The sequence below is a fragment of the Nicotiana tomentosiformis genome, chromosome 4 (genome assembly GCF_000390325.3).
Source record: "Nicotiana tomentosiformis chromosome 4, ASM39032v3, whole genome shotgun sequence".
Taxonomy (NCBI): Eukaryota; Viridiplantae; Streptophyta; class Magnoliopsida; order Solanales; family Solanaceae; genus Nicotiana; species Nicotiana tomentosiformis.
Window position 1 is genome coordinate 87,003,356 of NC_090815.1, and position 16,622 is coordinate 87,019,977.

Sequence of the window (16,622 nt, forward strand, 5' to 3'; positions counted from 1 at the left end):
TGGAAATTTCGCAGGTGCGGAGCCGCAGATGAGGCTAAGGCCTTGCAAAAGCTGTTTAACTGGGCAGAAAAGGCCTAAGTTCGAGGGTTTGATTTCATTATCTATTTTTCGACCTAGAGAGCTCAGATTAAGGCGAGATTTTGATGGATTTTCAGAGAAAATATTTGGGCAAGGATTCTTGACTCGTTTTTGATTATTTTTCACTAATCTTTCATTAATTTCTTCATTTAATTAAGGGTTTGGGTTGAGAAATTGAGGAAAAAAGGTGTAAAGTTCTTAGACCAAATTTTTGAGTTTTGAAAGGTCAAATGAGATCGGATTTGGATAATTCTTGTATGATTGGACTCGATATCGAATGTATGTTCGATTTTTGTAATTTTGGTCAGGTTCCGAGACATGGGCCCGGGTCAACTTTTTGGGGTAATTTTCTAATTCTTTGTTAAAGTCATAATTTCATTATTTATATTAGTTTCTTATAGTTATATTTATAGTATGCAATTGTCTTTGGCTAGATTTGAGCCGTTCGGAGTTGGAAAATCGAGTGAAAGGCATTCTTATTGATTGACTGAGCGAGGTTTGAGGTAAGTGACTTGTCTAACCTTGTGTGGGGGAAATTCTCTTAGGATTTGGTACTGTTATGACAACTTGTGATACGTGAGTGCCATGTACGTGAGGTGACGAGTGCGTACAAGAGTAAATGTTGACATTTTGATTTTTGCTAAGTAGTTTCCTTTTGAAACATTAACTGAGTTATTTTAGCACACATAGTCATCATGTTTAGCCTAAATTCACATGTCTACCAATCTTATCTCTTATTTGTAATTTTTGCTACACGCTTAGTCGAATTACCTGTTTTCTTGATTCCATATTCGTTATTTAACTATGTGATTCCTTGCTCGAAATTGTTATCCTTGAGATATCATGGTTTTAGTTGTTATGTTTTGATTTTCGTGATTATTGTTGAGATGATTGGTTGGTTGTGGCATGAAGTTTCTTCCGTGCGAATTGTTATTTGGCACGAGATTTCTTCCGTGCGGATTGTTATTGTGGCACAAGGTTTCTGGCGTGCGGGTTATTATTGTGGCATGAGGTTTCTACCGTGCGGGTTGTTATTGTGGCACGAGGTTTCTGCCGTGAGGATTGTTATTGTGGCACGAGGTTTCTTCTGTGCGGATTGTTATTGTGGCATGAGGTCTCTGGCGTGCGGGTTGTTATTGTGGCACGAGGTTTCTGCCGTGCAAATTATTGTTGTGGCACAAGGTTTCTGCCGTGCGGTTACTGTTCCTCTATTTGCTGTATTGTTTAATGTTATTGTTGTTCCTTAACTTGTAAGATGTTCGTTTCATTACATGTTGTAATTGTCTTCTTTCTTCCGTGTTGTTGCTTTTTCGTACATTCTTATTGTTACATTTCCCTGCCATTTTATTGTATCATTTCACCTTATGCCTTATTTCTTATATTCCAGTACGGCCCTGACCTGACCTGTCCACTACTCTACCGATGTTAGACTTGGCATTACTGGGTACCATCGTGTTGTACTCAATACTACTCTTTTGCACATATTTTTGTGCAGACCCAGGTACATCCTATCAGCCTCGATAGTAGAGTGTTGTACTACTCCTTGGAGGCTTCAGTGTACACCTTCCTGCGTCTGCTGGCCTCGGAGTCTCCTTCTATCCTGTTCTTTTCTTATTCTTTTTTTGCCTTTTAGACAGTGATGTATAGGAGCATTCCACATTATATCTAAAGTTTTTGATTTGTAGTTCACTAGGTTTTGGGATTTGTACATGTTGAGCGGAAATTTTCTTTTATATAGTTGTTTATGTTTGTTATTCAAGTTATTATTTCAGTTATTCCGCATATTTGATGGGCTTACCTAGTCTTAGAGACTAGGTGCCGTCACGATATTTTTCGGAGGGAGATTTGGATTGTGACAAGTTAGTATCAGAGCTCTAGGTTCATAGGTGTTATGAGTCACAAGCAAGTTTAGTAGAGTCTCGCGGATCGGTATAGAGACGTTTGTACTTATCTTCGGGAGGCTATGGAACTGTAAGGAAAAATTTCACTTCTTTGATTCCTTGTCGTGCGAAATTGTTGACTTTAGGATTCTAAACTTCTATCTTTCCATTCTCTCACTGATGGTGAGGACACGTATAGCCGGATCAGATGACCAGACACCTGCGCCCCTGCAAGAGCCAGGAAAGGATGAGGCCGGGGTAGAGGCTGAGAACGTCCACATGGTGCGGCTAGATCACCCGCACGAGCTACTGTAGAGGAGCCACCAGTAGCTCCAATTGGAGCGCATGCACCTGAGACGCCTATTACTACACCAGCTCTCCAGGAGACCCTCGCCCAGTTTCTGAGCATGTTCGGCACTTTAGATCAGGCAGGGTTGATCCCACATGCTCCTGCCATATCTCAAGCTGGGAGAGGAGCACAGACTCTCGCCGCCCGTACTCCAGAGTAGCAGGTTCAGGTCGACCAGGTTCCAGATGCCATACTAGTGCAGCCGGTAGCCCCAGTTCATTCTGAGGTTAGGGTTGTAGTTTCGGAGAGGGTGCAGCTCAGGCTCGAGAGGTACACAAAGTACAACCCTCTTACTTTTAGTGGCTTGGCGTCAGAGGATGCCCAGGGTTTTCTCGAGGAGTGCCACCGTATCCTCCGTACTATGGGTATTACAGAGTCTAGTGGGGTTACTTTCACTGCGTTCCAGCTTAGGGGAGTGGTGGCGAGCTTATGAGTTGGGTAGTCGGGCCTAGGCAGCTTCACTCACTTTGACTCAGTTCTCAGACATATTCTTGAGGGAGTATGTTCCCTAGAGTCTCAAGGATTCATGTCGCGTAGAGTTTGAGCAGTTGCGCCGGTGTTCTATGACCGTGTTGGAGTATGCGGTTCGGTTCAGTGATTTGGCTAGGCATGCACCAGCCTTGGTTTCTACTGTTAGAGAGCGGGTCCCTCGATTTATTGAAGGACTCAACCCCAGCATTAGATTTAGTATGGCCCGAGAGTTGGATATGGACATTGCATACTAGCAGGTAGTGGGGATTGCTAGGAGATTGGAGGGTATGCTGACTCGGGAGAGAGAAGAGAGAGAGGACAAGAGGTCTCGAGAGTCCGACACTTATAGTGGTACTAGGGCCCCAGCAGCAACTCATTAGGGTAGGGGCTATATGAGTCGCCCTATTCATTGAGGACTTTCAGCAACCAGTGGTATTCCGGCCACTCCTAGGCCCCAGGCTCCCTGTTATGCACCGCCATTGTCTAGTGCACCTCCTGCACGGGGTGTTTTTAGCGGTCAGTCTAGCCGATTTGGCCTGAGCCAGCCACAACAACCGCATCCTTCGAGGGCTTTTTTTGAGTGTGGTGACACTCGCCATATGGTAAGGGATTGCCCCAAACTTAGGAGGGGTGCACCTACATAGACTACTCAGGTCCGCGTGCCCTACCGGGTCCTCAGGCTATTGTTACAGCACCAACTACCACTCCTCATGCACAGTCATCTCGAGGTGGAGGTCGGGCAGGTAGAGATCGCCCTAGAGAGGGAGGCCAGGCCAGTTATTATGCTCTTCCTTCTCACACAGAGGTAGTTGCATCCAACTCTGTCATTATAGGTATTGTTCCGGTCTGTCATAGAGATGCATCGGTCTTATTTGACCCAGGATCCACTTATTCATATGTGTCATCTTATTTTGCTCCGTATTTGGGTGTATCCCGTGATTATTTGAGTTCTCCTGTCTATGTGTCTACACCTGCGGGAGATTCTATTGCTGTTGACCGTGTGTATCAGTCGTGTTTGGTTATTCTTAGTGATTTTGAGACAAGAGTCGATATATTATTGCTCGGTATGGTAGACTTTGATATTATTTTGGGCATGGACTGGTTTTTGCCCTATTATGCTATTCCTAATTATCACGCCAAGACCGTGATGCTGGCTATGCCAAGATTACCATGGTTAGAGTGGAGATGTACCTTATATTATACTCCTAGTAGAGTTATTTCATTTCTAAAGGCTCGGCGAATGGTTGAGAAGGGGTGCGATGCGTATCTAGCTTATGTAAGATATTTCAGTGCTGATACTCTTACCGTTGAGTCAGTATGGGTAGTGACGTATTATCAAGATATATTTCTAGCATATCTTCCGGGCATGCCGCCTGGCAGGGATATCAACTTTGGCATTGATTTGTTACTGGGAACTCATCCCATCTCTATTCCTCTATATCGTATGGCTTTGGATGAGTTGAAGGAGTTAGAGCAGCAGTTGCATGAGTTGCTTGATAAAGGTTTCATTCAGCCTAGTGTGTCGCCTTGTGGTGCTCCAGTCTTGTTTGTGAAGAAGAAGGATGGTTCTATGCACATGTGTATTGATTATCACCAATTGAACAAGGTTATAGTGAAGAATATGTATCCATTGCCTCGTATTGATGACCTATCTATTCAGTTACAGGGTGCTAGGGTGTTTTTCAAGATTGACTTGCATTCAGGCTATCATCACTTGAAGATTCGGGAGCCAGATATCCCGAAGACTGCCTTCAGGACTCGGTATGGTCACTATGAGTTCCTTGTGATGTCATTTGGGGTGACCAACGCTCCCACAGCATTCATGCATTTGATGCACAGTGTATTCCGAGCCTATCTTGACTCATTCGTCATTGTGTTTATTAACTACATTTTGGTATACTCTCGGAGTTGGGAGGATCATAAGTAGCACCTAAGGACTGTGCTCCATACCTTGAGAGAAAAGAAGTTATAGTCGAAATTTTCAAAGTGTGAGTTCTGGCTAGATTCGGTGGCATTTTTGGGTCACGTAGTGTCGAGAGAGGGTTAAAGGTGGATCCAAAGAAGGTTAAAATAGTGCAGAGTTGGCCCAGACCGTCCTCATCTAAGGAGATCCGGAGTTTTCTTGGTTTCGCGGGGTATTACCATCGATTTGTAGTGGGTTTCTTGTCTATTGCAGCACCTATGACCCGACTGACCTAGAAGGTTGCTCCATTCAGGTATACAGAGGAGTGTGAGTAGAGCTTCCAAAAGCTAAAGACTGCTTTGACTACAGTCCCAATATTGGTATTGCCAATAGGTTCGGGGTCTTATACTGTATATTGTGATGCGCCGTGTATTGGTCTCGGTGCGGTGTTGATGCAGGACGGTAGGGTGATTGCCTACGTGTCTAGACAGATGAAGGTGCATGAGAGGAACTATCATGTCCACGACCTCGAGTTAGCATCTATTCTTCATGCCTTAAAGATTGTATGGTGTCCCTTGTGAGATCTAAGTCCTCACAGAAACGGTTTAATTGAGCAAAAAAGGCCTAAGTTCGAGGGTTTGATTTCATTATCCATTTTTGGACCTAGAGAGCTCGGATTGAGGCAAGATTTTGACGGATTTTCAATTAAAACATTTTGGTAAGGATTCTTGACTCGTTTTTGATTAATTTTCAATCATCTATCATTAATTTATTCATTTGATTAATGATTTGGGTTGAGAAATTGGGGGGAAAAGGTGTAAAGTTCTTAGACCAAACTTTTGGGTTTTGAAATGCCAAATGAGGTTGGATTTGGATAATTCTTGTATAGTTGGACTAGATATCGAATGGGTGTTTGGTTTTTCTAATTTTGATCGGGTTACGAGATGTGTGCCCAGATAAACTTGTTGGGGCAATTTTTAAATCCTTTGTTAAAGTCATAATTTCATTATTTAGATTAGATTCTTATAGTTATATTTATAGTATGTAATTGTCTTTGGCTAGATTTGAGCCATTCAGAGTCAGAAAATCGAGGGAAAGGCATTCTTATTGATTGATTGAGTGAGCATTGAGGTAAGTGACTTGGCTAACCGTGTGTGGGGGAAATCCCCTTAGGATCTGGTAATGTTGTGACAACTTGTGATACATGAGTGCCGTGTATGCGAGATGACGAGTGCGTACACGGGCTAAATATTGAAATTCCGATTCTTGCTAAGTAGTTTCCTTTTTATGCCTTAATTGAGTTATTTTAGCACATATAGTCATCATGTTTAGCCTAAATTCACATGTCTACCAATCTTATCTCTTATTTGCAATTTGTGCTACATGCTTAGTCGAATTACCTATTTTCTTGATTCCATATTCGTTATTTAACTGTGTGATTCCTTACTCAAAATTGTTATCCTTGAGATATCATGTTTTCAGTTGTTATGTTTTGATTTTCTTGATTATTGTTTAGATGATTGTTTGGTTGTGGCACGAGGTTTCTTCCCTGCGGATTGTTATTTGGAATGAGGTTTCTTCTGTGCAGATTGTTATTGTGGCACGAGGTTTTTGCCGTGTGGGTTGTTATTATGGCATAAGGTTTCTACCAGGTGGGTTGTTATTGTGGCCTGATGTTTTTGCCTTGCGGATTGTTATTGTGGCCCGAGGTTTCTACCGTACCGATTGTTATTGTGGCACGAGGTCTCTGCCGTGCGGGTTGTTATTGTGGCACGAGGTTTCTTCCATGCAGATTGTTTTTGTGGCATGAGGTTTCTACCGTGTGGTTACTATTTCCTCTATTTGATGTATTGTTTGTTGTTGTTGTTGTTCCTTAACTTGTAAGATGTTGGTTTCCTTGCGTGTTGTAATTGTCTTCTTGCTTCCCGTGCCGTTGCTTTCCCGTACATTCTTATTGTTTCATTTTCCTGCCACTTCATTGTATCATTTCACCTTCTACCTTATTTCTTATATTCCAGTAGGGCCCTGATCTGACCTCGTCACTACTCTACCGAGGTTAGGCTTGGCACTTACTAGGTACCATTGTGTTGTACTCATACTATGCTTCTGCACATGTTTTTGTGTAGACCCAGGTACATCCTATCAGTTTCGATAGTGGAGTGTTGTGCTGCTGCTTGGAGACTTCAAGGTACACCTACCCGTGTCCGCAGGACTCGGAGTCCCCTTATATCCTGTACTTTTCTTATTCTTTTTTTTATCTTATAGACAGTGATGTATAGGAGTATTCCACACTGTATCTAGAGCTTGTGACTTGTATTTCACCGGGTTTTGGGATTTGTACATGTTGAGCGGCAGTTTTCTTTTATATAGCTGTTGATGTTTGTTATTCAAGTTATTATTTTATTTATTCCACATATTTGATAGGCTTACCTAGTCTTAGAGACTAGGTGCCATCACGATATTTTTCGGAGGGAGATTTGGGTCTTGACAATATGCCACTATTAACTGAAACAACCATCTAATAATTTAGTTAAAAAAAGAAGTATTTACCGATAGTATACTATTTTACACAAGAAAAAGCCACAGTTATAGTAGTGACTTGGTATACCAGAAATACAAATGAGTATATCATATGATATACCACTATTAACTGAAACAAACATCTAATAAGTTAGTTAAAAAAAAGAAGTATTTACTAATGATATACTATTTTTGTCACGATCCAAAATCCATCTAGTCGTGATGGCACCTAACCCAAACTCGCTAGGTAGGCCAAACAACGTTCAACACAACTCAAATGAGAATAATAAGAGTCATGAGTAAAATAACTGAAACTTCTATATAACATTCCAAGGATTGGTAGTACAAGTCATGAGACACTAAGACTTAGATTTACAAAAATGGTTTGAAATAAATATAATATCTGTCCGGAATCTACATAACAAAATTTCAATCTAAACTACCAAGGACAAGTGGCAGCTATATTCGGAACGCATGTACATCTTCAATGCCAGCTCCCGCCATGCACAACAGCATCAACTCCAAGATCTGCACGCAAGGTCCAGAAGTATAGTATGAGTACAACCGACCCCATGTACTCAATAAGTAACAAACCAACCTTAGTTGAAAGCAGTGACGAGCTCAGAAGAAGGTCAATGTCCAACACCAATAGCCAATAACCATTCATAATAACATAATAATGATAGTAGAAGCAAATAATTCCAGAGATAATATGCTCAACCCGTTCACAGTTACAGAAAAGTAGATATGCTTTTCAAGTATAACAGTCAAAGTCCTAACTTTACCACCTAAAAACCAATTAAACATGAATTGATCTAAAGAGCTATGTTCCTCAAAAACTTCCAACATAAAATAAACCTTTCATTTACCCTTAGCATGAGGAAAATACATCTCACAATACTTAGTGTAATAATGTTACACATATGAGGCATCAACAACACATGAGGAACCAAATAAGAAAGTAACGAGGCAAAAATATCATACACGGATATAGCATCATGACTGAGAGCATGTGTACAATTAAAGCAAATAGCTCAGAAACGACAAGAATAGCCCTTTCAGTCTCGAACAAACAACATATATCATAGACATGATGTCTAAACATGAATCACAATTCAAATAATAAATAAGTAGGGAAAACACATATGTAAAAAGGTATGATAGTAAAACAAGTCTTACAACCGCCTCGAATCATGAATACATCGGTACATGCACACACGCCCGTCACCTAGCACATACGTCACACCCTAATACCTCTCATAACAAAGTTCCCAGGGTTAAATACCCTCAAATACCGAGCAAGCCAAAAATAAAAGTCAAATCAAATAACTTAGTATCATAAATAAAAGTTATAGGAAACATTTCCTAGATATGTTACTAACCTCGAACAAGCCAAATCAAATACCGAGCAAGCCAAAAAGTACTCTAGAAATGTCATCCCACGCAAAAAAAACTTCGAACGACTCAAATCTATCCAACATAACTTAATATCATAAATAAAAGTCACAGGAAATATTTCCGAATAATCAAGCTTTGATTTTTAACTTAAATAAAAAAGTCAACTAAAAAAGTCAACCCGGGGCTCGTACCCCAAAACCCAAAAGGCTCAAACATTCAGAACACCCATTCTGATACGATTCCAATCATATCAATTTTATCAAATTTCGACCTCAAATAGGCCTTCAAATCATCAATTTATTATTTAAAAATGTTTTTACTAATATTTCCAATTTCTTCAACTCAATTCATCAATCAATCACTAACTTCAGGGTTTGAATCATGAAATTTAAATAAATCCGAGTCAAATACTTATCCCAATCTATGTAGTAAAAATCCTCTCCAAAATCGCCCAAAACTGAGCTCCAAAACCATGTGAGAAAAAGTAACTAAATTCTGAAATAAGTAAAAATGCACCAATTGTCCAAGCCCGAATTAGATTATAAATGATCCCAAAACTCATGTTTGATAATCCCAACATGATCCTTGCGAAATAACACCCAAGATAACCTTTTGAATCACCCAATTTGGCCTTAAAATAAGGGAAATATGATATTTTGAAGTTTTAAAGGAAGTCAGAAAATTTCATGGACATAAATGACATTTTTGTAATTATTTACACCAAAAAAACCAACAATAAGAAAAATCTTCATTTTAGCACCAAAACTCATTCGGAACCTTCCAAATACAAACCATATATGCATTTCAATCATAAAACACACTACGAACTTGCTCGCACACTTAAAACACCGAAAATAAATCATCTTAACCTAATATTGAGCATGGTCAAACTCTAAATCCTTAACTAGTTTCTCAATGAATGATCCAAAACACACTCGAGTCCCTACGGACCCCATCCAATCTTACCAACAAGTATAAATACATTATTGAAACTTATCTAAAGGCTCAAAACACCCACGGGAACATCACAACAAAGAATTGAGGCTCAAACCAAATATAATTTCACTTAAGTTGTTAAATTTTTATTATTTAAAAGAGTGTCTGAATCACACTTAAACACTTCAGATTACTTCCAAACTTTGCACATAAGTTCAATTCAACTATATAGACCTATCCAAAGTCTCAAAACACCAATTGGAGTCCAATAACATCAAAGTCAACTCTTGGTCAAACTTATGAGCTCTTAAGTTCTTCAAATTGCCAACTTTCGAGAAATAGTGTCGAATTCTTCTAGGACCTCTGAAACCAAATTCAAACATACGTACAAGTCCAAAATCATCATACAAACCTATCGGAATAATCAAATTCCAATTCTGAGTCCGTTTACCTAAAGGTCAAACCTTGGTCAACTCTTCCAACTTAAAGCTTCTAAATCAAGAGCCATTCTTTCAAATCAATCCCGAACCACTCGAAAACCAAAACCGGCCATACACTAAAGTCATAATACATTATATGAAGCTACTCAAAGTCTTAAACCACCAAATGGAATGCTAAAGCTCAAAATGACCGATCGAGTCGTTACATTATACCATACTTAAACATACATTCGTCCTCGAACGTGCCAAGAGTCGTTCCAAAGCCATCAAATCACTGTATAAATTTGCCCTACATATACCCATGAGTTATCCCACATCGCCTCAACCTATATAAGCCCGTCAACACAACCTATCTGACGATTCTTTCTTCAACCTTAATATAGCAACCATACACCCAAATTTTAACATTCAAAATTCCTGATACGATCTGATTCTCGCATATACATATTATATCCTACTCAATAAGTAGTAGAAAATAATAAATATATTCCCAAGATATAAACATACGACGTAACCTAAGTCACTCATAGGTTCGCAACAATATCTCTGACCACAATAGCTGCCCACTACCAAACTCGGTACCAGTAACATGCCTCATATCAAGTATAACCTTATTCCAAAAATTCACAACACTATTAATGATGTAAGGAACATGTAGAAACTCATAACCACTCACTCAGTGGAAGCTATTCGACAGATGGGCCACACCAAATTCCACCTAGTCACATACGACACAATCCGTACCCAAAAGCAATAATTCGAATATAGCTGAAGATGGAAAGAAAACCAAATGAGAGAAACACCCAACAAGTCCAACAAATAACACCGCAAAGCACAATGCTATGAACCCATCACACCAAGGATAAACAATCACATGAAATAAGCACAAGGGATCGCATCCCAACATAGTAAACAATCATATGCATACCAATCAACAAACACGCAAAGTGCATGACCATAACCATGGAGAAATGGATATCACTATATACCACCAACAGGATATAACGACCCGATCGACCGTTTTGAGCATTTATATTTCATTCAGTTTTTTGAAGTCTTGAGTAGCTTCGTATGATGTATTATGACTTGTATGAATTGTCAGTTTGGGTTTTCAGGTGATTCGAAATTGATTTGGAAGAATGATTCTCAACTAGGAAGCTTTAAGTTGGAAGAGTTGTCCAAGTTTACTTTTGAATATTTGGCTCGAATCGGAGTTATAATGGTTACGTTAGGTCTGGATAGTGACTTTGGCCTCGGATTAGAGTTTTGATGGTTACATTACGTTTGATTTGAGGTGCGATTTGTCATTTCGATGTTGTTATGTGTTTTTTGAGGTTTCTAGTAGGTCCGTGTTATGTTTTGGAACTTGTTGGTATCTTCGAACAGGGTCCCGAGTAGCTTGGGTGAGTTTCGGGTGAGGTTTAGATCATTTTGTCTCATGCGGCATGGCTGAAGGAATTTTTGGTGCTAGTGTAGTCGCATATGCAGAAGCTTTGTTGTAGAAGCGAGTCCGGAGATGCGGGCTCTTCATCGTAGAAGCGAATACAGACTGGAGGGCGTGAGGCCGCAGGTGTGGGGAGTAGAGTGCATTTTCGAAATTGCAGGTGCGGCCCCTGAGTGCAGAATCACGTCCACAAAAGCAGATTTTCTATCGCAAATACGAGGAGTACCGAGTTAAAGTGTTTTCGTAGAACAGTAGTTTCTAGTCGTAAAAGCGACGCCGCAGGTGCGGTGTGTTGTCCGTAGATACGATGTGTTGTTTATTTGGTCATATTTTATACTCGTTTTTTATAATATTTTGTGATTCCATCTTCGTTTTTGGCATTTAATTGATGATTTCAAAAGAGAAATTGGGGAGGGGGGGGGGTATCTAAATATTCCTAAAGTGGACTTTTGAGTCTTGAACATCGATTCGGACTCGGATGTGAGTGAAATTATTATGGTTGGACTCGTAATTGATACAGTTATTGGATTTTATGAGTTTTGTTAGGTTCCGAGGTGCAAGCTCAAGTTTGACTTTTTGGTTGACTTTGTGTAAATGTGTAAAGATTCGATCTTTATCATTTAGGATTATTTCATATCTAAACTTGGATATAAGGGTATTTAACCATGGGAACTATGTTATACAAGATGCATTGAGGCGAGGCGTATGCTAGGTGACGAGCGTGTGGGTGTGCACGGGGAAAATCATGATTTTTGTTGACTATTAGACTTTGACCGGACTTGTTTTGCTGTTATATCTTGTTACATCCGTGTTCTCCCTACTTGTTTGATTATATGAGCCATACATCATGTTAGAAATCATGTTTAGGCTATGTGCTTATTCGGTTGAGACCTAATGAGGCTATTTCTGTTGTTTTGAGTTTTCTACTCTAACTATAATTATATGGTCGTGATTCTTCATTTTCATATCATATCTCAGTCTTTGTTCATCATTCATTATTGTATATCATGTTACCATTATTTGGGCTTAGTGGTATGATATATATGAGCCCGTGATACTAGAGAGATTGATGACTGAGTTGGGGCCTGAGAGTCGTGTTGTGAGTGATATTATAGAGCGGGCTGCACGCCGCGGCATGCCTTATTGGCTTTATATATATTATTACTATTATTATGGATCGGATTGCATGCCGCAACAGGCCTTATAATCTTTACTATTATTATGTATCGGGTTGCACCCTGCAGCAGGCCTTATTGGCTTTATATTAGTGATTGGGCAGGATTCGCCCCTCTAGAATATGACATACCAGTAGTGATCGCAGGTACCGTACAATGCTGACTGATTGTGTGTGATGAATAGGAGTTTGAGACATGCAAATTGAGTATTGTGAGTATATGGGATTATCACCGTGAAATCATTCATTTGACATGCATACTTGGCATATAGGCATAGAGATGCATTTCCTCATACTATACGGTATTGTGACATTCATGACTTGACATACACATTGACATATAGGCATAGAGATGTACTTTCCTCATGCTATCTAAAAATAAATTATATTATCTGTTGTTGAATGTTTTGGAAAAAATCACAGTTTTTTAATACACTCATATTTTGCTGATCTCGGTGAAAGATTTTGGTTTTACCGTCATACTTGAAAAGCATGCCTATTTTCTATAACTGTGAACAAGCTGAACAAAATATCTTTGAGTTATTACTTGCACCACTTTTATTATATTGTTATGAGCATTTCTTGACTATTGGTGTTGGACTCTGACCGTTTTTTAAGCTCGTCACTACTTTCAAGCTAAAGTTAGATTTGTTACTTATTGAGTACATGGGGTCGATTGTACTCATACTACACTTTTTCACATTGCATGTAGATTTTGGAGATGATTTTGTTGTGTATGGCGGGAGCTGGCATTGAAGATGTACCTACGTTCCGGCTATAGCTGCCTCTTGTTCTTGGTAGCTTTAGATTTATAAATCTGCTTATGTACATTTCGAACAAATGATGAATTCATTTCATACCAACTTTGTAAACTCTAAGTCTTAAAAGCTCATGATTTGTACTACCATTCCTTGGGATTTTTGTATAAAATTTTAGTTATTTCATCATTGATTTTCTCAGTAAATCTCATTTGAGTTGGATTATTATTAATTGGCCTACCTAGCGGGTTGGGCTAGGTTTCATCACGACCAGTTGAATTTTGGGGAGTGACAAGTTGGTATCAGAGCTCTAGGTTCATAGGTTATATGAGTCATGAGCAAGTGTCTAGCAGAGTCTTGCGGATCGGTATGATGGCGTCCATACCTATCTTCGAGAGGGTACTTGGCATCTAGGATAAACTTCACATCCTTACTTCCTTATCGTGTGGCATTGATTCAGCTTGAAGCGTACCTCTTTGAATTTCTTTCACTCACTCGTATGCGTATGTGAGCATTAAGTATTCATTGTGTATCGACGGCTTGTGATTCCATGGATGAGGTGTGAGATGTGTTTTATGCATTTGGGTGAGTGGCCAGTCTAGATAACTTGAGGCCAGGTTTAGACTGCAACTTGGGCTCGGTGATTTCGGTTGCTTTAGGACTTTTATGTCTGGTATTATCCCTAGGAATGGGATTTACGGCTCGGTGAATGGTTGGATAGCTATACAATGTGTATGATATGACTGCGGGATGTGTTCAGATGGTTTAGATATGACATGAAGATTTTTCTTGGGATGTGAAATGACTATAAATGCTCAATTTCTTTGGATATGTTATGTAATCTTGAGTTATGAGTGTTTTGAGGGATTCATTCATGCTGTTTATTTGTGGAACGAAGTAGATTCTCATGTCTGCTTGATGAGTTTAGACTCAGAAAGATTAAGTGATTGCGTAGCAGTTGTGGCTATGAAAGGGTAAAGTGAGATGCCAATTTGAGGCTAAGCATGTGGGTTATCTCCTACAGGGTAGTCTACCGATGTGTGATCCTTATGATGTTATGTGAAGAGTTTCTTCATACCAGAGGGTACATGTGTTGCAATTTAAGTAAGGGTTGGTTGATAAAGTTGAGCTGACTGTCACGAGGATGAATGCGAGCTTAGCGGATAATTTGAGGTATTTTATGGTTTGTGTTGCATGAGCTTTTGAAGGATTTAGTTGAATTTTAGTACGGGATTATGGCAGCAATAGAGTATGGGTATTGTGAGTTATCGAATGTGTTGTTCTATGGCTTTGAGCCAAGTGGGGGAGTCTGCTATCAACGATTTGATTGCATGGTTATGTGTTGCATTGGTTTCAGTCTGAGGCATACTTATGGATCGATTATGACTTACAGAGGTTGGTTTTGAGGATGTCATAAGCAAGGAAACTTCTAGATTCATGATGTATTACACCTTATGGATATATAGAAGTCTTGGGAGTGGTTCATGGTTGCTGTTCGTGATGGATGCAATGTACTAAGAAACAAAAATGGAATCACTCAGTTTCTTAAGGGTGTGGATTACTTCTTTGGGTGTTATTGTGCGAATGGGGCACAGGTCGTTCGACCCATTTGAGCGATGCAATTGAGATTTTGAGAAGAGTGGATGACTCTCGAGAAGGTTCTAATGGATTCAAGATTTATATGTGGAAATTGAGAATTTTTCTAAATTCGTATGTGGCTAAGATCTGAGATTTGCATTGGATGGTGTCGGGACTTGCCATATTTCCATAACACTATGGATTCTACATTTCAGTATCCGAAAGGTAAAAGGAACAACTTTAAATTCACAGAAGGTCTCTTCAGAGTGGGTGTCTTGGTTGTGGTACTTTTAGGGTGCTTAAGAGGAAATACAACGGCTTGTGGGCCTTAGGGTGGTGTGGTTTAATGCTAGGATCTTTTGTGGCGAGCTTTGGGTAAGGATCGTGGATTTCTGGCAAGGAGAAGTTTCAACTTAAGGGCAATTCGGGAGGAACTCGGAGAAATAGTACAGCTTGGTAGTAGGTTGAATCAGCACAATAATGGATATGATCAGTTCTTGGGGTACTTATGATGTAGTGAGTCATTATAAGTGTTTTTTAGCAATACTCTTGGGTTTGGCGACCTGCGTGAGTGGGTTGAGTTAGAGAGATTCAATTCTACTACTTGATTATGTGCAAATGGGCTTCGTAGCATTCTCGATGATTTCTACCATGGCATGGGGAGTTTGTTGTGCGTTGTGATTTTCTCCTGAAGAGGATCAGGTGTAGCGTTTCTAACTAATTAATTATGTAATCTGCTTGTGACTCATGGTTGATAATGTGGTTCTCGTGTTTTCATATGATGTCATGATAGATTCGGTACGTCGTGTGGGATTGATATTTGTATTTGCAAAGTCACGGTTCAATTTAAAGGGAAGGTCATTAATTCTTAGACATCATGGACGGTTCCAAGTGTTTAGATGAATTCTATTACTACTTGGTATTGCCAGAGAAGGGTGCACATTTCAGAAGGCGCACTATTTTTTGACTCATGGATGCTTCATTGGAATTGCAGTGCACACCTGGTTGAGTCACAACAGATATTCAGATTTTTCCATGTGGCACGGGGGAATTATAGAAGTATTTCTCGTGGGATTATTGTGTCTAAGAGATGTGTTAGTCATTCGACTGGTGGAGTTGGGATCGGTATGGTGATTCATGTGTTATGTGGATTGGGAGACTAGGAGTTTTTAGAAGCAAATTATTTTGGGGTTGCGGACTGTGAAGATGTGACAAAGGTTAGGCATATGGTGGTACGTGTTATGGATAGGTCATTGTGGACTTTTGGAGGGCTATTTTTCCATTTGGGGGGATGACTGGAGTTGATTTGAGGGCCAATGAGGATTTGTAGTTTACACCAGGTTGGATTTGTTGACTCAGAACTGCTAGTGTTGAGGAGTGTGGCATTCGATTAGAGTTGAGCTTGTTCATGTTCTGATATGTTCTATGTGTTCCTATTCTATGCTATGAGGGGTTGTGATTTGTTGGTTATATGCACACATGATGCGATTCTATTTGCGCCTTATAGCGAAATTCAAGGGAGATGGTTATTGGGGTATTGAATGGTTGATTGCACCTTGGTTATGGTTTTTCCGGGCCATGATATATAGTGTTATTTGCATCTCCATGGTTATGGTCATGCACTTCGTGTACTTGATGTCGAGTTGCGTATAGTTATTGATTTTGAGCATTGTGGCTTGAAGTATTTCATATG